Source organism: Phasianus colchicus, chromosome 13 (genome assembly GCF_987193195.1).
Source record: "Phasianus colchicus chromosome 13, bPhaCol1.hap1.1, whole genome shotgun sequence".
Lineage (NCBI taxonomy): Eukaryota > Metazoa > Chordata > Aves > Galliformes > Phasianidae > Phasianus > Phasianus colchicus.
The window spans coordinates 5,394,607-5,416,842 of NC_143448.1; the positions used below are offsets into that span (position 1 = coordinate 5,394,607).

Sequence of the window (22,236 nt, forward strand, 5' to 3'; positions counted from 1 at the left end):
AATGCAGGCTGATATTAGGGGCTTTATTTTCTTAAGCATATGTGACAAAGCTTTTAGATAGCATCAAATTTTCTTTTAATTCAAACTTCTGTCTTTTCATATCATCCAGAAATGATGCTGTTGTTTTAATCTAGTATAGTTTTTAGCATGTTACACATTTTACCAGAAACTACTTTTTTTCCCCATAATACTGTGTTTTCATAAGGTAAGTGTAATGCCATAGCAATTAGACAAATCAGTACAATGGGAAAGGCATTATAACAAAGGTAGGATGACAAAAAGACTAGAACAACAGAGAAAAGCCATAAAGGAAGGAAAAAAGATTGCTCACCTATATTAGAAGATTAGAAGATTCTATGATCACAGGGGAAAGCTTTACCCAGGAGAAAACTCCAGCAAGAGATCCTTTCCTAGAGGGGGGTCAGTCCTTAAATGAGGTCTAAGAGAGATGCAGCCAGGCTCCACCCCTTCCAGTCACACAGCTGAATTGCCTTCACCTGTGCTCCCAGGGCTGACCAGGTTCTTTCCCCAGGTGCTCAATCAGTACTTCAGGCTGGGACTCAACAGTTCTGTACAAATGCTTTGACTGATGAAAACATGCAGATGATGCCTTTTAATTTTGGTAAAGGTGGAAGATTAGTGTGTCTCTCCCCTCCTTTATTTTCTTCAGATCTCTCACCTATGCATGCATTTTTACGTTCTTGACTCCCATTGGTGCTATAAAAATTTGTTCTGCCTTGGGACTTACTGCTTGTGTGCCTTGTGGTCTACAGAGGAAGAAGACCTGTACTCTACAAAACAAGGACACGCTTGTTTTATCGTGCTCAGGGTGTGGGATAAAATTTTCCAAGAAAAAAAAATCTGCAGAGGAAGTTGATTGGTGCACTTGCTTGGTTTCCTCTGCTTTGATTGCGCGTGAAAGTTGCTGCAGGGGTATTGAGGTCAGGACTGGAATGAAGTTCACATGCACTGAATCAGCTGCTGGGATTCTGTTGTTGCCACAGTGACTGCTTTGATCTTTCTCAGTAGCCACTCTGTGACTTGGGAGAGCAAAGAGAGACTACAGGCTGCAGCTATTACAGCAACTCTTCGTAGGTCTTTGTCGTCAGTGTAGAAGCCTGTGGGAATCTGTGATGCAGGTGAAGGCTTGAAGAGCCATGCAAATTGGGCTTTTGTTGATATGTTTTGGCTGTTCGGTGCACTGCCTTCACAACCTACAGCATGAATATGGAACAGAACACTTCTAGGTTATTTCTGGAGCCACTAACAAATCTATGAAGTGAGGATAAGCTCCTGTCATTTTTCCTCTGAATGGACTTACAGCTGTTTGGGAACTATTAAGTCATTGCCACTGATGGAGCACCTGGGGAAAGAACCTGGTCAGCTCTGGGAGCACAGGTAAAGGCAATTCAGCTGAGGGGTGGAGCCTGGCTGCACCTCTCTTAGACCTCATTTAAGGGCTGGCTGCCACTGGGGAGGGGTCTTTCATTAGAGATCTTGTCTTTGTGGAGTTTTCCCTGTATCTTTGATCTTCAGAGATGGGTGAGTGCTTTTCTTTTTTTGCTAGTCCTTTTGTTACTATGTTTTCTGTATTGTTATACTATTGTATTGATCTTTTTGATTGTTGAGACAGCTATTAGTTCTTGTACTGTTCAAACTGGGCAGGTTGTCTTTATTTTGTTGTGCTGTGGTTGGCAGTTTATGTGAACATTTGATCTGAAATATGCATGGGAACTTCTGCAAGAAGCTATGCTCTACACCTGCAGATGTGAAACACTGCAGATGCAAAGTACACGGAAGCAGATAGTTTCTTTCATGGCCTTGAAAATGCAGCTGTAAAGTAGGTTATGGTTATAAGTACTCTTTTAGATTAGGGAAGCTTTAATTGTTTATTCTGTGTGTTGGGAGGGGGAGAATACCTGTGTCCAAGGGTCTCAATCAGAAGAAATGAAATATTCTGATAAATAACTGTAGATCAAAATCTGATTGCTGATTATACTTGTAAGCAGCCTATTTAGAATACAAGAATCTCTTGCTACCTGAAATGTTTTACTCTGGATAGTATCTCCTAGATGTTTGGGTGGTGGTTAAAGACTACCATAAATTGAGTGAACCTGCAGTTAAGATATCAGACTGCTGCTTCCATTGCTGTTTCCTTAAACTCCTACATTTGCAGTTTAGTTATCTGCTTGCCACAATGTCAGGTAGAAATACATGTAGCTGACAAAACCACTGTAGTACTCCAGTGAAACCTGTTGTGAGATAGGTGTTGCACGAGGGAAGCATTTTAAAGTCTAAAGTTACTGGAATAGTATTTTAAATTCAATCCTATGAAGAAATCAAATAAGCCCTTTTTCTTAAAGGATTGGTGGTCTTTTCAAAGCTTACTTCTGTCAAAGGTTTGTTGTGTTGTATTTTGAGAGAGCAGAAAGGCTGATAGTAAGTTATGGATCTCTGTGCTGATGTGAGAATCTTGAGTTGGGTTTTAAAATCTGCTAAGATTGTGCCTTAAACAGGAAAGATGACTCAGGACTGCTTCTAAGCATTTGTGTTAGGGAGAGAGGAACCCCTCTAAGAGTAGAGCTGGAAGCTCTGATGGGCATGTGGAGCACAGGACTGAAGGTTTCATTCTCTATTTCTGTAAGAGCTGAACAGGGAAGGTTATTGTGAGAGAACAAAGATAGTGATAGTTGTAGAAATACGTTGTAAATATATGGTGAAATCTAGAGGAAGCCTGGAAGTGACTTGAATCTTCTGAGAAAAGATGTTGGATGATTCTAATAGACTAAATGTTGAGAATGAATGTGGCAGTTAAAGCTGGTTATATTGCATCTTTCCTGATTTTGTTTTTAATTCTTTTGTGCTTCTTTCTATTAATAGCAATAGAGTGGATATATTACCTGCTTTTTGAATGAAGAGCTTCTTGTAGTATTTCTGTTTTAAATCTCATATTCCTTACTAAGATTTACTCAGAGTAAGTCTAAGTACTAAGATTTGTTGTGCATGGGCTCCTTGTAATGGAAAGAGAAGAACAGCCTACGAGGGGAGTTTGATGTGAAGGTGGGGGTTATTGTGGCTTTTTTGTTTTTAATAAAATGTTTTCCTGGGTCACTTTCTGACTATGAGATGACAGCGAGTCTCCTGCTCAAACAGTTTGATGCTTTGCTTCAGTTCTCTTGCTTCTGGAAGTTGTGCCAAATACATCTTCTGTACCAAGCACAGAAGAAATATTGTTGTCAGTCCTGAGCAGTGCAGGAAATAAAGTAAAATGTGAAGTTATAATATGTTGTCTGTAAATGTATAATTGCTGGTGTAAAATACAGTAGCTTTCAGTTAAGGAATAGACAGCAACAACACAAATGACAAACTGTTAATAACCACTCTCTTCCTCTTCACTCTTAACATCCTTATACTCTCTGTAATATCAAGCCAGTTAAATAAACTCTGGAAATGGCTAGAATTGCATCGTACAGTGCTGTGTTATGCTGCAGCGTGCCTCAGGGAAGTTCTACCATCGGAAGTGTCTGGAGTGAGAGGACCTGCTCAGTTCTGTGCGTGACGGAGCGGTGTGAATGGGAGGGAGCTCCGAGCGGCCATGCGAGACGGCACGGAATGTAGAAATCTTCTGCTGCCCTCTTGTGGTGTTTCTGTAGATGGCTGTATAGCTGTTCTTGATAGCAATGCTGCTTCAGAGCTGTGATCTTCAAATATGAAGTTAAAGGTGTATTTTTCTTTTTTTCCCGATAAGCAACAGCCTTCGATGTTGGAGCATACGCACTATTTTTTGTGGTAAACATCTGCCTTTGTGGATAACAGGTGGGCAGAATATGCCATTTATCTTAATTTTAGCAAGGCTTTTCATATTATCCCTGGCATTATCCATATGTCCAAGGACTTCATGCTCTGTGTGGGCAGGCAGCTAGATAAGCTTAAAAACATACTAAATCCCACAATGCAAACCATCAAAAAGTTAGTGTGTGTGATCAGGAGCAGTGCCTAATGCTCTACGCAAACATTGACATAGGATACCACAGGGATGCACCCTGGGACTAGTTCTGCTAAACACTGTTAGTGGGACACACCAAATCAGAAGGAGCTGCAGTATGTTCAGTGATAGGGATGCCATTCAGAGACTTGGCAGGATGGAGGAAGGCCAGGTGCTTGCTTTCTATCATTAGACCCCCTAGAATGTCTCAAAATATCTTATGTGATCTTCAACTTGCCAGCGTTGACTTTAAGTCCCACTCAAACCTGCACCAAAGTGACTTCAGTAACCTTGAAACTGTAAGTGAGAATGTTGTATTTGTAATCCTGGTCTTTAACAGTTGTGTGTATGCATTGAATCTTTACAGTGAACTCATCTTGGTACATGTAGAAGCAAGGTCTTCAGTTCAAGGTATCTGAAATAAATCTACTACTGTGTATATTTCATGTGCAAATTGTTGTCTTTCAAGTTCTCAAGATATTGTGAGTTAACTGCTAATATTACAGAGATGAGTAAGCCATGTAGTTGAGCACTTGAAGTACGTGCACTGCAGAAATCAATTTGGGTCATCTAGTCTAGACCAGAAATCATGCTGGTTTGTGTAGTACACATCAGTATGGTTTTGTTTGCTGAGCCTGTCCTACAGTTTTCAGTGTGGAACAAGCATGGAACAAGTATGAAACAAGTAACAGGCTGTCTAACTTCTAAACTTTTTCATCTCTTGAACTGATGTGGGCTAAGCTGTGTGGCATTCCACAGCCCTATGGCCTAAGTGATGTAGGGAATCTCTAGAGAACCCAGAGTACTGTAAAAGCAGTAGCAGGTAGTAGTAGCAGCTCTCCCTACCTGTTGTACTGATGCCCTCCAAGAGGGAGCTGAAGGTAGGAAGGAGATTTCTCACAGAGATTTTAATTGGGATTATGCAGCAATTTGGACCCATGTACCTAAATTCATTTGAAATAATTCTTTGGATCTGTGCCTGAACAAATGAAGCTCCTTTGGACCTTGGCTCTCTGGGCTGAAGGCAAATATTTAACATCAGCTTCGAAGCGATAAGTTGATGTGATAAAATGAACTTTTAAGAATGTGCTTTCATTTCTGTGAACCTTCTTTACTGGTCGTGAAGTGCAGGAATATAGCAAAAACTAAACTTAAGGCCTCTTTAAAATATTACCTGTGGAAACTATTGAGATGTGTAGGCTAGCATAGTAGCAATTGTCTTTATTGCGTTGTTGGGTATTACTGAATACAGTAGACCAGGTCTATGCAGAAGAAACAAGTCTGCATCTTCTAACAAGATTTTGATTGGCCAAAGGACACTTTTCAGAGAGTTAGTTCCAATGTGTTCTGCCTAGAAAGTTGCTGATCCCTCTGTTACTTGACTGGTTTGCTATTGGTGCCACAGAAAGTAAACTAATTTTCAGATATTTATATCTATCTTGTATTTCATCAAGTGTGTAATGACAATTTGATCTTGTGATGACAAAGGGCTCACTTCTAGGTAACTAACCATAGTTTACTAAAGATGAGGTCTTAAGTATTGGTTCTATTTGACCTTATCTTGCTGGCACAGATTTTTAATACCCATTTTCTAATGTGTTCTCCATAGCCATCAAGGAATTAGGATGCATTTTCTTCCTTTTTAAAGAAAAAACAAAAACCTCTTTTCTTCGATAGTTGTTGTTTCCTCTAGTACCTCATTGGTAATCTCATCTTAAAATTAGACAAGGAGAAACTGTGTTTATCCCCTCCCCCCCAATTCCAGGAGTACTTAATATAACAAGACTGTGGTAAGGAATAACGGCTCCAAGAAGTTCATAGTGGTTTCTCATATTTAGAAGTTCAATGATTTTTAAATGTTTCATTTAAAAAGAGCATCATTATTGGCTATGGGCAGGTGTATATGTTAGTGTTTATATATATATATATTCACACATACATATGCAGCTTCTTAGCAAGTGTCATGCTTCCACTTATAGAAAGGCTGTCCCTGCAGCATCAATGCTGCAACACTGTCACCTCCCAAGATCACTGCTAAAGCTTCTCTAAAAGTGGGACTAGTCTGCTCACAAGAGGGCACTGCAACTCTACTTTCGTGAGCTATAATCAGTAATGAAGTCTAACAACGAGACAAATAAAAAGGGGCTAGACAGCAGCAATATTATTTTTAAACAAGCTTGTACCACTCAAGATTGCTTTCTTTTTTTTTGTATGAACTGAATTTCAACTTTATTTGAAGTAATGAAAGAAAATTGAATGTAGGACTTGGAAATGGAATATGTTTGCTTTTTGTTCAGAGTTTTGTAGCTGGTGATGACTGAGTAAAGTGAATGGCATAATACAATAAATTATCTCATTTAAAAAAAGAGGAAGACTGGCTGTAATGAACTAGTTTAGTTACTTATCAAAGTCTTAAGTGTTATTAGACAGCTCAGTAGACAAGTCATCATAAAAGGAGTGTTCACTTAGATTAATTATAGCCTCCAGCATATCCAGTTTATTATGTCCAATAAGTATGACAAACAGCTGGAGGAACGTGTCTGTCTTTACACTTGATAGCATTCCTCTTGCCTCAAGGTCTGACTTCTGAAAGAATAATTAGCTGTTGTGGGTGACTTGTTCCTAATTCTGCCAACTATTTTTTTTGTTGAGTGTATTTAATCCTGTCCTTTAAAACAAGATGAAGGTATAAGGACAGTACTGACATTATGATACACGACTTTTTAAGTAGTGTCTGAATTCTAAAGCAGAGGCATTCTTTGTACTGGTTACCTGTAGCCCATACATCTGTTGGGTTAGAAGTTTCTTTAAACTCTTAGTCTAGAATGGTTTTTCTCAGTGGAATTCTTAGACTGGCAGCCCAAAAATAGCTGGGTTTTTAGGATTGCCTGCTGAAGAGATTTGTTATGACGAGCTGGTTTTATTTTCTCATAATGACTTCCAGTCTAAAATTTCTTTCCATTAATTAATACAGAAACTCATCTGTGTGTTATGGAAAAGCATGTATTATGAAGTAGGCAAGGCATGTTTGGAGCCAAATTATGTGAATAACTGACGGAGTCATAAAAATCTGCAGGGGGAAAAATTTCTCTGCATATATTATTATTCCCTTTTGAAAAGCATATGCACCATAGGATTGTGGTGAAAAATGGAAAGCGGAGCAAGTGTAAGAACTTATGAAGGCATCCAAATATTTAATAAGAAAAGGAGTTGCTGAGGAAGTGAGAAAATGGTGTAGTGTCTCAGTACTGTAGGGAAAGCCTTCTGATAACTAAGATTTGTAGAATAAACTTAGAATCTTAAGAATAGTTTTCAACTGAAGGATATAAATTTGCATTTTATTCTGTGTTCTGATGGAAATATCAGAAAGGGGGATTGTTGAAACACTGAAAACTTGATACTACAATTAGTGACAATTGTTACTTTGTCAGTTAAGCCTGAGTTACAGTGATGTTATAGTGAGGTTTTGAAACAAATCTGTCTTAAATGATGCCAAGATAACCGGCATCAAAACCAGATACCACACAGCCTGGGTGACAGGCTGAGTCCTTTTTAATAGTTGTGAAACTGTTTTCCAGGGGAAACAAGTGTGACCCAATAAGTTAAATGTGATTCTGTGTGGTGAGGAATTACGGACATCAGTGTGTCACAGTGAGTGTGCAAATGTAGGTGTCACATTGGTATGCTGTAACTTGGGGTGAAGAGGAATGTCAGTACCTAAAGGATGGAGGTCTTTCTCTTTCACTGGGATACAGACAAACTCATTTTGTAATTGGCATGTTCTATGTTTCAGTGCAAGTACCTCTGAAGTACTTGTTCTTATGTCTGTTTCCAGGCACTGACTTGACCTTATTTGTGTATTTGACATTTTATTGTAGGTACTGAGGTGGTACTTTTGCAGTTCTGGGTAGGTAATGAGATCTGTGATGAAACAGAAAATGAGGTATCAGAGATAATTTAATGTAGGAAACTTGCACTACTTGTTTATGTAGAGTTAACACTGCAGTGTGGTGAAACAGAAGAAGGCTTGGATTCTTGATCCTTAGCTCTGTCACATCCTATGGTAGGCTTGCTATTTCTTCCTTCACCTCACAAATAGCAAGAAGTTCTCATTTATCAATATAATGAGATAAATATCTGTTCATAAAGCATCCAATAAAAGCACATGACACAGCTAACATTGGAAATTCTAAAAGCTCTTAAAATTTCTTAAAATTGCTTCTGTAAAATTCTCAAGTACTCAAACAATTGTTATTTAGGCTGCTCTGAAAGTAATGCCTCCATTTATTTCCATGGAAACTATAACAGCTATAAAAAGTACAACACTATTTCATAGAGCTAATTCTCAATCATAAAACACTTTTTTTTTTTCCACCGTAGTCTCCACAATTAGCCAATTTGTATGATTGAGCTGATCAAGACACTCCTCATGATGTGGTAGCTCTGCATTTGTCTGGAATATGGCTTATCTTTACATAGCTGCCACTGCAGTTGAAATGCACCACCCACCACCTTGCTGTGCTCACATCCACTCTTCAGCACACATCAGTGAATGTCAGCGAGTTCATTTGTGTCCATGTGGATGAATTCAGTGGTGCAGCTTTGTTTCATACGCATTACCATATCAGACTGCCCCTTTGCTGCTGTCTGTCAGATGGTAATATTAGTGGGAATATTCAGCCTCTACTCCCATACCACCAACTTAAGACAGGAGACATTGCCTTCTGTGCAGCCCTCATAGTTTGACAGGCTTTTTTCTTAGCCAGCTGAATACCTTGTTTCTAAAGAGAACAGATTGCCTTGGTTCTTAATGCTTAGAGTACAGAAACATGGGCATATTTGGCAGCAACAGAAACAGCAAACAAGGACTGATGTGCAAAGGAATATGTATGTATGGGTTCATTTCCTTTTGAGCTACTCAACATCTCTTTAGGTTAATAACAAGTAGGCATTCCTTTGGCATCTCATTGCTAAATTAATCTTGGGTATCTACTAATTTAATTAGTCTCTTCTATATAGCTATTTCAATCTTCTGATAAAGAAATGGAGAGGTGATGGTATGTATTGATGTTGTGCTACTGATAGTTTTAGCATTTCCTTTTTTATATTCAAAGGAAATGGAACACCCTTGTGGGGAAGGAATTAATCTTTTATTAACCACAAAACTGACGTATTTTCATTTTCTACCTGCAGAATAACTGTATTTCTTGCTTGAAAGGACTGACCAAGTGAATCTTGCTGCTAGTGAGTCAATAGGAGGGGAGTCAGAAGTACTAGTTAAATGCATGACAGAAGACGATTCTGAGCACAATAGGCCTTGTTGTAAGTATCTAGGGCTGAGTAAATACCATCATTGGAGCAGTGTATAGTTGTTTCATATTATGCAAACACTTCTCAGGTGTGCTGAGAAAATGATGTGCACAGTTTGCTGGGGCAGGATGTGCTGGGATTCAAGCTGTACTTGAAGTTTGCTGGCCCTCTTTCAAGAACTTACATAACACCTGCCCCAAAATGGTTGCAGGCCTATTATCTTTGTACTGCAGCTCTAGTATGAAGCTGTGTATAAAATCCATACTTCCCCTATACAGTATATAAAGTATTTTAATAGAAGATAGTTTTCCAGTGGATCTATATTTTTAGAGTTCACATCTAAAACTTGTAAACTAATGAGCAGTGCTCTTCCAGTTTCTCAGTTTGAAGTGGTGCAGAGACTTGCCTCGTACAAAAGAGAATTCATTTGTAAACAGCAACTGTTTTTCTGTTTTATCCCTGTAATTGTCAAAACAATTCAATATTTGAGCGAGGCACAACACTAAACACTAGATTGAGGATGCTGTTTTCATGTCAGAAAGTTCCTTGTTTCTTTGGGGGATACTGTTAAGCTACTTAAGTGTACTTAGTGATGGACTATGCAAAAATTCTGAATTCATGATCTGTCAGTGATCAATCTGTTAAAATGCACTAGTCCCAAGAATGGAGCAGAATGGTTGGTATATTGCTGTGCAGTGTAAATCCTGAATAGGAAGGGTTCTTACCAGGTATGGAAAACCGGTTCTGAAAGATCACTGGAAGGTGTATGCATTCACATCAGAAAGACTACAGTGCTATGTTGCCTGTTTTATCAAGACCTTTTTTTAACCAGATTGATGTCTTAGGCCTGGACCAAAACTTTTACTCCAGTATGGTAGAACAGAATTGACTTAATGTGTGAAGTAGAAAATGTAATGCTCTCCTACTGAATGGAGCTTTTGGGGTCCGTTAATTCTTGCTGCTAACTTGAGAAAGGAAGGATTTGAGAAATTGGAACATCTTCAATTGTTTAAATATTGTTGTGAGTCTTCATGCCCAAGTCCACCTGACCAGACTTTTTCTTAGCTCCTGTGATACTCTATCCCTCATTTTCAGAAACATGAGTAGTTACAATATCTGGCAGGAATATACCAGGCTTATTTATGCCAGGATTTAGCATTTTGATGAAGGCTGATTTCATGAGACTTGCTGGTATCAAAGGTATTACACTATTGCCTTTCACTTCTTGGTTCAAAATGTGTAAGTCAGTCCAAAGACAGTATCATCTTTAATGTTTTATTTTTCTTAAAGGCATTCCTTGTATGTAGCTTGTGTGGCTTCTAAAGGCTGTATAATATTGCACAATTAACGTAGGGTTCAGCTGCCATCTAGTGGGGAATTTCAGACAGTGTTCTGAAAATGAGCAGTAAACACTGGAGTTGCTAATGCTTACATAGGTAGACTTAAGGACAGCTGGGAGCTGTTTTATTGTCTGATTCTTTCAAGTCTCTACATGGAAGACAAATTCTGCCTCCTCATACATCTGAATTAAAAGGAGGTAGTATACAAATGTGGACTAATGTAGAAGTGTAGAACTGGTGCATGTTTTAAGGTTCTAAATCAGATATGTCTAATGTTCCACAGGTATTCTGTGAATGAACTTTCTCCTACTCTGCAACATGGCTTATCAGTGCTTGTGGAGTTAAGTGGGTGTTTCTAATACTACTTGAATAAAGTAGAGGGTTGTATGTGCTGTAAGCAAAGAAAACCCCTGCTTGCTTAACAGCTGTTTCTAAAACAAAGCAAACAGACATCAGCCTGAAAACAGTAATTAGTGTCTCTGATAACTGGGTAGAGGTAGTAACCTGAAAACATTAAATCATGGAGGTGAACTTTGTGGTGGTGCTTGGAATTGCTCCAGGTACATAAATCTGTGACTGTCTCTAATCTGGGGTAAATGTATTTTCTTGACAGGATCTTAAATATTGTGCTTCAAATTCATAGTCTGCTTCAAAAGAACTCAGTTTCCCTCTGTTTTCGTTGAATGTTTGAGGTGCTTGTGACTTTGTTCCACAATATGAACATCTTTCACACAAAGATAGCTCACCTTAAGGTGCTTTTATTAAAGTTCTGAAGTGAATGCAGGAAAAACATGCAGTTTAACAGGAGTTCATCTTATGGCTGTATGGCCTACTTAGTCCCACAGTACTAATCTTTCAGCTGTGGTCCTGATGCTTGTCCCTTTCCAGCTGCTTGACATTTCAGGCTCTGAATGCTATTCAACCAATAGGAGCAAAACTATGGAGTTATTACTGTTAAAAAAAACCTGTTAATATTGAACTATTAAACTGGTAATATAAAAATAACATAGTAATACAAATTACAATACAGGAAAGGATTAAAAGAATATTCAGGTAGGCTGCTGTGACAACACAGATCCTTCCTGTAGCAAGGCAATGTTTCCTAGTAAGTGAGCTGTAGGATGTTTAAAAGTTGAAATCAAACAGACCTTCTTGGGCAAAGCAATTGTGAATTAGTCAATTAGGAGAAAAACGCTAAAAGAACAGTTTCATAGTTGGAAAACTCACCTTTTGCTGCTTGCAGTAAACTATAGCTCTTATTGGTCAATGCTTGATTAGCAGGATTAGCATGTTGTCACAGATACCAAACATACCCTTAGCAATACAACAGGGAAAGCTATTCAGCTTTGGTTCCTTTCCTTGTTCTTCAATCCTGCAATGTAATGAGCCTTCTATAAAAAGAAATCTACAAAACCTTCTTGGACTGATTAAGACCAAAATGGGCTGCAATACCAGTAAAACCACAACAGTTGTGGAATCTATCCCAAAACCTGGAAGACAGCCTGAGGATGAAAATAAGAATGAATACCTTTGTACAGAAACAACTGCTGAAGCTGTCCAGAATTTCTCTATAATGGACAATGCTTGTGACAGAGCAAGTTGCAATTGGATATTGATGTACTTCAAATACAGACTGCAGCTACGAAGTAAGCAACTTAATTATTGGTATTCTGCTCTTGATGGGATTGATCTTTGTTACTGACAGACTGTGGAGATGAAAGCAAGTTTTGTTTAGTATCTCAGCCTAATCTGCATTTACAGCTGCTGGTGTGTGATTGCCATCTGAATTGATTAATTTCCTGTGTGAGTACTCAGAAAAATACCTGTGTTGCACAAGAAGCAAGCCATCATTGTTGCCTCCTGGAAACTTGAACTGACTCTGGAGTAACCTCATAAAATCAGTGAAACCCTGAATCTAAGGAATTAACTTTTAAAAAAACGTGTATGTATCTATTTGTCTGGTACAATTTCTCTTGTAATAGCAATTACAAATAGCAATTGTGTTGAAGAATCTGAAAGTCTTGTACAATAAACACAAATTGACTTCAGTACATAGAAATTGAACTACACATTGAGTTACGGTCTCAAAAATATGGAAGTTAGTTGATCAGCATTACATTTGTATTTACTACAATTACAGTGCCTCACATCATAATGACCTGGCAGATTAAATTCCCAATCATAATCCACTTTGCACATTTCTGCATCAAAATGAATCAAATTTCTGTGCTTGAAGACCTAACCCAAGTAAATGTTGCAGCTTATTTGGTTCCTTTAGTTCTTATCATTTGCAGTAGATGTGCACACAATCCTGCATGTAGGTTTCTCTTGCCTTACTTAACTTTTGATTGTCACTTATTAAAAGTCTGGCATTTCTTAAAGCTTACTCATCAAATAGGCATTATGAAGGCTGTTTCTGTATATTCATTCTGAGAAGATGAAACCTGAGTTTTTTTGCCCACCGAGACTCTTGAATGTTGTGCATCTTTGAGGGTAAAAGCTCATTCTCATAAGCAAAGTTTGTAACTCTAGCTAACTGCTGCATTTACAGAACTGAATGACTGTTCTGTAATACTAAACAAAAAATATTGAGTGCTATATATACACAATAACTGATGTATTCTGCATTTGTTTTTCATAAACTAAGTAGCTTTAAAAGTTATTTGGTTATCGTATTAAGCTGATTGCAGCGTGTGGTAGGTAAGTCCGAATGAGGTTAAGTTCTAAGGGCATTTTATTGTTTGGAGTTGACAGTTCTCCCAGTATGTCAACAGGGCTGTTTATGGCTAAATGAAATGCTCAGCAGGTTGAGTTAGGTGAAGTTAGATAAGATGCCTTATCTGCATATCCTTCAGCTCCTTTTCCTGCTGTAGAACTGTTAACGTGTACCGAAATACTTCTGAGGACATTAAATTTTCTCCAGAATTTTCCAGTTTCTGAAGTAGGGCACCTGAGCTACTTTCGAAAAGATCAGAAGGTACAAATACCACATAAATACCACAGGAGGGCAATGTTGTAAAAGGAATTGAGGCCGAGACTGCAAGAGAATGAGTACCCAAGTTTTTTGCTGGTTACAAGTAAAGAAGAATGCAAGAAGCTTGTCTTAATAGCTTTCAGTCTTGTAATTGGAAAGGCGATAGATTTAAATCTATCAAGGCTTTGATTTGATTCTTTTTTTCTGCAGCCGGTACTTGTTGGTCACAATGGGCTATCTGTAACACTAAGCTATGGAGGCTCTATTTAGAAGCAAACTACTTTCTGTGAATCTCCACCCCGTTGAACTCTTAAGTGAAATCCTACAATTGCTTTTGTGTTGCAAATTACTCCAAATTGGTGCAAATGACTTCTTAAAAATAGGAGCTCAGCGGTAAAAGGTGGGACCAGTGATGTGGTGGAGGCCAGTGATCCTGCTTGGAGGCCTGTCAGGAAATACTCGCTGCTTCTATTTAGTCTCTGGTTACTTTACACTTCAAAATTTATTTTTTTCCTGAAAAACGTACTTATTCTTTGCTGAAGAGAAATATGGTAATTGAGAATAATGCTGGACGTACAGTATTTCTAGCGAATGCATTCCTCTTCAAATGCAAGAACAATATTTCTAAAGGATGATTAAAAACCATGCATTTAGACTTGCTGTCTTACTCCTGTAGGTGATGATTCTTAATAGCTTTAGAGCTTCTATTGAAAATGTAGATTTAAAATTGATTTTTAATTTAAATATGCTTCACTCTTACAGTGGAGTAAGAAGAAAATTACTTTGCAAAGCACTGTTATATGGTATAGCCAGATGTTACTATTAAGAAACAAAATTATTTAAATGAAATACTTACACCAGAGCAAAGCTACTGATATTTTATTCATGAGTTTATGCATGAAGCACTAGAAAATGTGCAAAGTCACAGTTCCTTATGAGCAGACTTTCTGACTGAAAGCCATTTTCTTGTCTGTTAAGTAAGTAGGGAATCTCATTTTAAAAATGTCATCTATAAGGAAATATTCTACTTAGATACAGTCAAAATAAAAACTTCTTAATACTTTCCTTGGTTCATTGATCCATCAAGTGTCTGTAGCTTTTATCAAACCAAAATTTCCTCGTGCAGATGAATTTATTCTGTTGGAGTTGCAGATAAACAGCAAGTATTTATAGTAATTACTTTGTTAAATTCTTACACCTTTCTGTAATGGGAAACTGTTGTTCTCAACAGGTCCTTCGAGAGAAACTTGTAAAAGACTTGGAGTGCTGTCTCTCAGCTGCTCTTCTGGTCTTCACTAAGATTATGTGCTCTACAGTCTTGGTTCCTCTGTTCTGGAATCGTTTTTACACCTGTGGCTCTCTACTGCTGATTCCTGATTGTGCTTGCTCTGTCCTAGAGTCTGTTTTCTAGCCCTGGTTCACTTTATTTAAACCATCTGCAGCTTGTTATGACCCTCTCTGTCAGACTCCATGTATGTATATTTGAGAATAGTGACATCTTTTGGCTTATATTTTTTACTTTGGCTTGCTCTGGGATGGATGATTGCTGTCTGCACTACTAACATCAAATCCAGTCAGGCTTACATCTCTGATAAAATGTTAACTGTGAGCATTGTTTGCCTGTAATCCCCGTACTCAAGCAGGTCACATCTTATGAACTGCGTATTTGGATGAAAAATTGCTTTTGTAATGGCAGTAACTTTCGAGTCCTTGATTTACCTTGGCTGCTTCTGGTGTCTAAAGTGTAGGGATTACTGGGTGATTCTGTAAATACTTATTTACTGCTCTGAAAAATTCTGAGATGGCAGTGGTGTTTGGTCACTTCCAGTATCAGTAGCAGCTGTTTGCATGGTTGTTAGATGATTATCCTGTTTCCGCTTTTCAGTTAGCTAAAAGAACTCAACTGCTTGTTTCAGGCTACTTCATTTACAGTTAACACCATGTAATATTCTAAATACTAAGATATTAAATATTCATCCTTTTTAATCAAGTATTTCTGCTCTTTGTGTATGCTGTGGGTTGCAGCTTGGTAAGTGTCTGTGCTCCAGAGCTAATAGTTACTGAGGCCAAGCTTTTGTTCTGTTTCCGAGTGTACTGCACTGTCTGTGTATGTATTTACTCTGTGCCCTGTATTTTCATTCTTCTTGGAGTCTCTTGGTACCGAACAAACAATCTGCACCCAATTTTCCTGGTCCCTGTGCTGATGCTGGTATTGGAACACATGTTCAAAATACTGCATTATTTTCATTGTTCCTTAATTATTATCACTTGAAAGACAATAATTTTGAAGTGAAATCTAATTGCTCTGTTAATTCAAACATCTGCTAGAAGATTTCAGTGGATAATGGTACTTTGAATTGTTGCAAGCTGGAGTTTGTTAGTGGTGGCTGGCAAAAGTCTTTCATTTATTAGCTTTTGCAATGGCACTAACTAATAACAACAGTAAACAGTTTGTACAAATGGAGAAGTCTAAGAAATGCTTAAATGATTCTGACATTTTTTGAAGCAGATTAATTCTGACTGGAAAATTTCAAGTTTATTACAAGTTAGAAATTTGTATGAAGTTTAAATTCTATCAAGGTGTGTTATAGCAAATCATAATGGGAGTAAAAGGTATTGGAAAATCATTTTTGTGAAAATGGAAGTTTATAATTTAAAAAAGGTGCAAATGAAAAGATACTTTTTTGAGAAGGAGATCAATGAGAACCACTTTATTAGAAAACATAAATCACTTTTTAATTTCAGATGCAGTAAGGAAAAATACTTCAGTTTCATTGAAATTGATTGGTACACCTGCAGAGAAGCAGCTTTATCATCTCATTATCAGTCAATTAATATTCAGGTCCAAATGTGAATACTGTTGCGGTTAACAGTAAATGAATGATTTTATTGAAGTCTTAATAGACCAGGAAAAGCAGGCTTCCACTATGCTAAATGAGGGCAGCTGAGGGGGGAAAAAATTAAAAATGAGTAATTCTACTGTGGAACTATGGATTTAAAACATCTCAGTGCTTCAGAAACTTCAAATGCTCACTTTCTGAAGTGAGCACCCCTTTTGGTCGTGTTGAAGTTTCATTACAAGGGATGTTGCTGCTTGAGCTGGGTAGCCTTCACATTTAGGCCTTTTGGTACAGAAACGCACAAACGCTTAAAAGATTGGAGTAATAGGTTTGTGTACAAAAAGGGCACTCCTAAATGCTGAGCAGACTCAGATCCCTGACATTCATCTTGGGCAGTATGGTTATCTCCTTTGACATGCCTTGTTAGCAATATTCTGGAGTAGTTACAGACTTTTGAAAAGGGGAAGGGAGAATGGGAAAGAATCTTTTCTACCTCTGTAGGAGGAAACTTTCTGCTTAATTCTTGACTGAAGGCTGTAATGGCCTACCCATTGAAAACTTCTAGGGTATAAAAAGACAAAATCAGCTGATATCTTGTTCAATTAGTTTTTGCATTTCCCCATAAGTTATCTTTCTGGGTTTGGACATTAATCAGAATGTAAGTGCTTTAAATTAGTTTAAGAGTGGTAAGATCCCCTTTCTGCACATTAAAAAAAACAGGTAAAGAGCAGGTCGTGTAAAAATTTCTTAAATTGAATTGACTGCACAAGAAGCAGCTATTAGAAATCAGATGAGGTTGAAAGTTACGGTGGTCAGTTCTTGATGAGTTTTGTTTTATATATTATAGTGCACCTGGGATACTAGGCACAATGTATGTAGGGTTGGGGTCACTTTGAGTTTCTTTCTTTTGGGACAATGATCTATTCTGATGCACCAAGTATTTTTTTTATTCCCTTAGGAAATCTAGAACTATTGTAAGCCTTTAACTTCCAAAGCTACCTTCTATAAATTAAAGCTAATATTTAGAAATCTATTTTTTCCTCTTTTCTGATTTAGTGTTTGGATGATGAATCTATATTCTTAAAGCAACAATATTTCTGAAGAACACCTTCCCTGGTGCAATTAGAATGATTGTATTTGTAAACATTTTTGTGGTGATTGTCATAATGTATAATGAGAAGGGAACCTAATGTGAAGATAGGTCAGTATCAACTTCCTAAACCGTTTCTCTTCACATTACTTTCACGTGATTGATGTGGGAAGCCTGTTATGATAACATTATTACTGTTGCCCCCAGGTTCATACATTTTTTCCCTGATGAAGAAGCATCCTGATGACACACTTAAACCTCATGGTTTTCAATTTTGTCTAGAAGAAACTCATCAGCACTTTCAGTTACAAAAAAGAAAAACATTTTTGAGAGGACTTGCTATCATATCAGTACCTTACTGTATTAAGGTTGGAATGTTTTTATGGATGATGCACTTGAGACTTCACAATTTATAGGACTGCATGTCAGTATGACTACCTGTTTGCTTCTCCAGAGTGTTCTCATCTTTGAGAAATGTGATCTACTGCTGAAACATTGGTTTTACTGTCCATTATTGGAGCAGATACCTGGTATCTGTCAAGCAGTATATACTGGCATTAGTTATGTTTCTCATATGAAGAATGTAGAAATTGAAAAGAAGGCAAATTGCTCTTTGATATATGATAAGCCACAAACATGCGACTACAGATTTAAATCAGGTAGAATTGAACTGTATGGAAGATAAATGCATTGAAAGCTGGTTCAGTGTCTGTTTTAATCATTAGCAAGCTTGTCCCTGTGATTTTCAATTATCCATTTATCTAACCTAGTGAGCCATAAGACACTAACTGTTGCAGGAGAACCAAGTAGTTGTTAGAAGCCTACTCCTATGGGTAGGATAGAGTAAGAGTACTTCTTAGACAGTTCATCTGCAGACATCTGCTTAATATTACCCCAGGTAACTTTTCCTAGTTCCTTTATTTTAAAATGCTATAGCAAATCCAGTTATTGATCTTAATTTACCCTCCCTTCTTAGCTCTGCTAAGTATTCATCATTAGGGAGAACTAAATTTTCTGCAAAAGATTTGTCATCCTCTTCACTGAAAGCTAAGGCTTCATTATCACTGCACTATATTTGATCTGGTTTTCGTATTTGAACTTTTTACATTAAAGTGTCCTGTAGCTGACTGAGTCTCACATAGAATATGCATGCCTGTTTCTTCCATTTGTTTTTAATGCTAATATGACAATGTCATATGGCCAGGTTGGCTGGCAGTCCCATAATAGCTCAATACCTTTAATTTACAGTTCAATATTACAAATTAGTCCATGACTGCAAAAGAAAGCTGAGTAGAATATCCTGCACTAGGTAATTAGTCTTCTAGTTAATAATATGACATCCTCATTGTCTTTTTAGGAAGTATTAGTATTAAATGCTAGTATCTTTATTGGATTCTGAACATTTGAGTATATAGTTGTGTAAATGTGAAATTTGACAAAAAGTGGAGGAAGGGGAGACAGTTGTTATTGTGTGCTAAATATTGTGAAGGAGGCAGCAGCGAATGTGATCTTTGCATTTGCCTCGATTCCAGAATTCATGGCTAGCTTTGTTTTAGAAAAGTAAAAGGGTTGTCATTTTTTGCTATGCTACTGAACTTGTAATTCGTAGGTAGTGGTGTTCCAATAATTTCACAACTGTCACCCACAGAATTAAGTAAATAGTGAGGAGAAACTTTTGATGGCATGTAAGTATGTTACCATCATGACCCCTTCAGTCATGACCCTTCAGCACACTAAATGCCTGGCAATTAGGCAAAATCAAGTTTTCTGTTTTGGGTATTTCTGATGTGTATACATACACATTACCTGTATAAACAAACTTTTAATGTGAGCCTAATTCTGCAGAAACTGCAGCACTATCTCCCTTTTTTCTCTCTTGACGTATTTTAGGTTTATTCTTGGTGAGAGGGGAGTAGGAGTATTTACCCATATTCAAATGTTGTGCAACATGAAATGCTGGGCAGATGCTCTGAGTAGGTAGTGCAGGCAGCTGTATTAAGAGGCCACTGCATCAATGAAAGGATCAGTGCAACATGCATCTAGTTCAGTGTTTATCTGTGCCTTCTGTAACAAGCTGTGAGCTAGTCAGCCACCTGGTGCCTCTTTCATCAGCATTGTCAGAAACACCTTTGATCTAATTAGTTGTATATAGATTAAAGCTGTGAACATGTAGCTTTCAGAATACTTGAAGGGCTAATAAATGTCTTACTTCCTCCTGTCCTACTCTATTCTGATCTTTTTGGTTCCTGCTGATTTTGGGTCAGAATCTTCCCTCAAAGTGCTTTTTCAGATACACTGGCAGACAGTTTTCATTGTGATACGTGTTGGCGTCATCATGCTATTTTGTGCACTGTACCATGGTATGGGTGTGTTAAGTAATTGTATGAAGAGAAGCTAAGCAGAGAAGAGATCTGTTATGAAATAACTACTTTCTAGTTTCTAACCAATGTTTTTTTTTAAAGTAAATCCCAGAGAAGCCCCCTTCTGCATATTCTTAGCTTTGCATTAAATGATGAGTGTGTGAAGTGTTTCAGAATCAGATCAGGTATAAAAGGTAGAGAAGAATCAGATCCTAGTGAACATTGCAGCCAGCTGTTTATCCATTGTAATTCCAAGATTTTCCTAGTCTGGACAAATTGGTTAAAATGTCAGTGCATTTCTTAAGTGATAGCAAAAAAATCTCTTGTGATTGATAGTTAAGATAGGCAAATTATTTCCTACAATGTTAGTCACTACTATCAATCAGACTTTGAGAAGGAGTGTGAAACTGATGGCAGAAATGAAGTCTAAATTCTGTGAATCACCAGCTACAGCTGTTTTTAGTCCACCTTGATTAAAATAAAAAAATGATATAGGGTTAGATTTCAAGTAGGGGAATAGTGATGACAGAAGTATCTGCACTAATGAAGACTTGTTTGTGTACTAATGTAAGTTAACAGATCTCCGGGACCTGTTGATCTTAATAAAAGGGAATAAGATATAAATAAGCACACTTTAATTTTTTTGTCAATACTTGAGCTGTGCATTGTCTTGATGGTTCAGGTAGACTGGCAATAAGCACTGAACTAAGAAGAATTCAGGGGAGAAGAAAGACAAGATTTACTACTGAGTAGGTGAGAGCTGACTAGTTTGAATGTCTAGTTTGGACAGAACCTTAGAAAGATAAAAACTAAGTTGTAGTAGTGTTCTAGAAATGATACCTCACAGCTTGAACAAGTGACCGAGCACCAGGTGGTAAGGCTAACCTAGGGGAGCTCAGGTGCATGCAATGGACCTGAGTGACTGGAAGGGGTGGAGCCAGGATTCACCCCTTCCCAGACCTCATTTAAGGGTTTGCAGTGGAGGCAAGGAGATCTCAATGGAGATCCCTGCCTACCTGAGGCCTTCCAGAGTTAAGTAGCTTTTTTCCCTTCATTTTTTGTGTTCATGGCTGCTGCGTTTGGACTTGTTCTCATTTGCTGCTGCCAAAGTCTTTGCTGCTCTGCTATCACTGCTGTACTTTCCATCACATTATAGTGTTGTGACTAGTTAGCGTGGACTTTTCTTAAGATAAAAGTTGTTTACCTATTTGATGTATCTCCTATATACAACTGATGTTCTTCTTTGTTCTCTTCCTTCTTTTGTCCACTTTCTCAGTTTCTGATATCTTTCAGCTCTCATTTTATGTGAGTTTGTTCTCACCATCCACATCCTTATGCTGAGCTCTCAAGCAACTGAAGAGGCAACTGACTAGGTGATACTTTGTGTTATGGAAGAAATAGAGTTAGGGAGCTACACTGGAGGGAAGAAAGCGTCAGAACTTGATTCTTTTAATCTTCATTTTCTCTATGCTTATGTTATTTGTAAATGTTTTGTTTTTTCCCCTTCTACAAAGACTGTGTGAAGTAACTGATTATGTCCATCTGAGCTAAAACAAAATGCTAAATGTTGTTTCCTTGCTTTTTTCCTCCTTCCCAGTGGTTTTGATGCAGATGTCTGCCTTTCCTATGCAAAAGATCTAATTAGTAATTAGGAAGTATATAATCTAAACTTAAAGTTCTGTGGTTGTCTGCTAACAGTGCTTTTAAGCAGGTGAAAACTTGCAGGTCACTATCCTGGTAGCTCCATTAATGTTTCTGACAAGATCAGACCTCAACTTTTTTTTTTTTTAAAGCAGAGTAGATCAGAACACAATTTAGCTTTAAAAAAAAGTGAAAGAACAAACTGAAGGTGTTTAGTTAGCTCTGTTAGTTGGTAACTCACTGGAGACTTAAAATGCTCTTTATTTTTTTGCTCTTAAAAGACTGTGTGGAAATCATGAGCACTGCTGTAGCTCAAGAAATGTAAAGAATAAGTATGAAGTATAATGTAGCAAATCTTGTGTTGTTACTCTTGATTTCATGCAAACTCTAGGAAAAAAAAAAGAAGTGATAGTTATCTGAGTGTTATAGTTGAACAAAATTGCTGTTTGTGCCACTATATGATGTAAAGAAATTGAATGTTTTTTGGTACATGTGCACGTATTTGCATATGCATGTAGTTTGTTTGAAAATATAACCCAAATACACTATTTATACCCTGCTTGAAAAGAAGAACTGGTAAATCTTGCAACTGCCAAGGAATAAACTGACAAAATAGGTAGCAAGTTTTATCCTCTGATTGTGTAGCAATATCTGTATCTACAGCAACAAAGAAACCGATCAGCTGTCTGCTGTTAT

At 37.6% G+C, this 22,236-nt stretch overlaps 1 long non-coding RNA gene across 2 annotated transcripts in view; it reads left to right on the forward strand.

The window, feature by feature from the left end:
• Window positions 1-1,477: 1,477 nt before the first annotated feature.
• The window catches only part of LOC149916125 (uncharacterized), a 128,164-nt gene continuing 107,405 nt past the window's right edge, over window positions 1,478-22,236 (forward strand). For both annotated transcript variants that reach the window (XR_016470887.1, XR_016470886.1), the window contains exon 1: window positions 1,478-1,542. This is a non-coding gene — a long non-coding RNA (uncharacterized LOC149916125). The remainder of the gene's footprint in view (window positions 1,543-22,236) is intronic.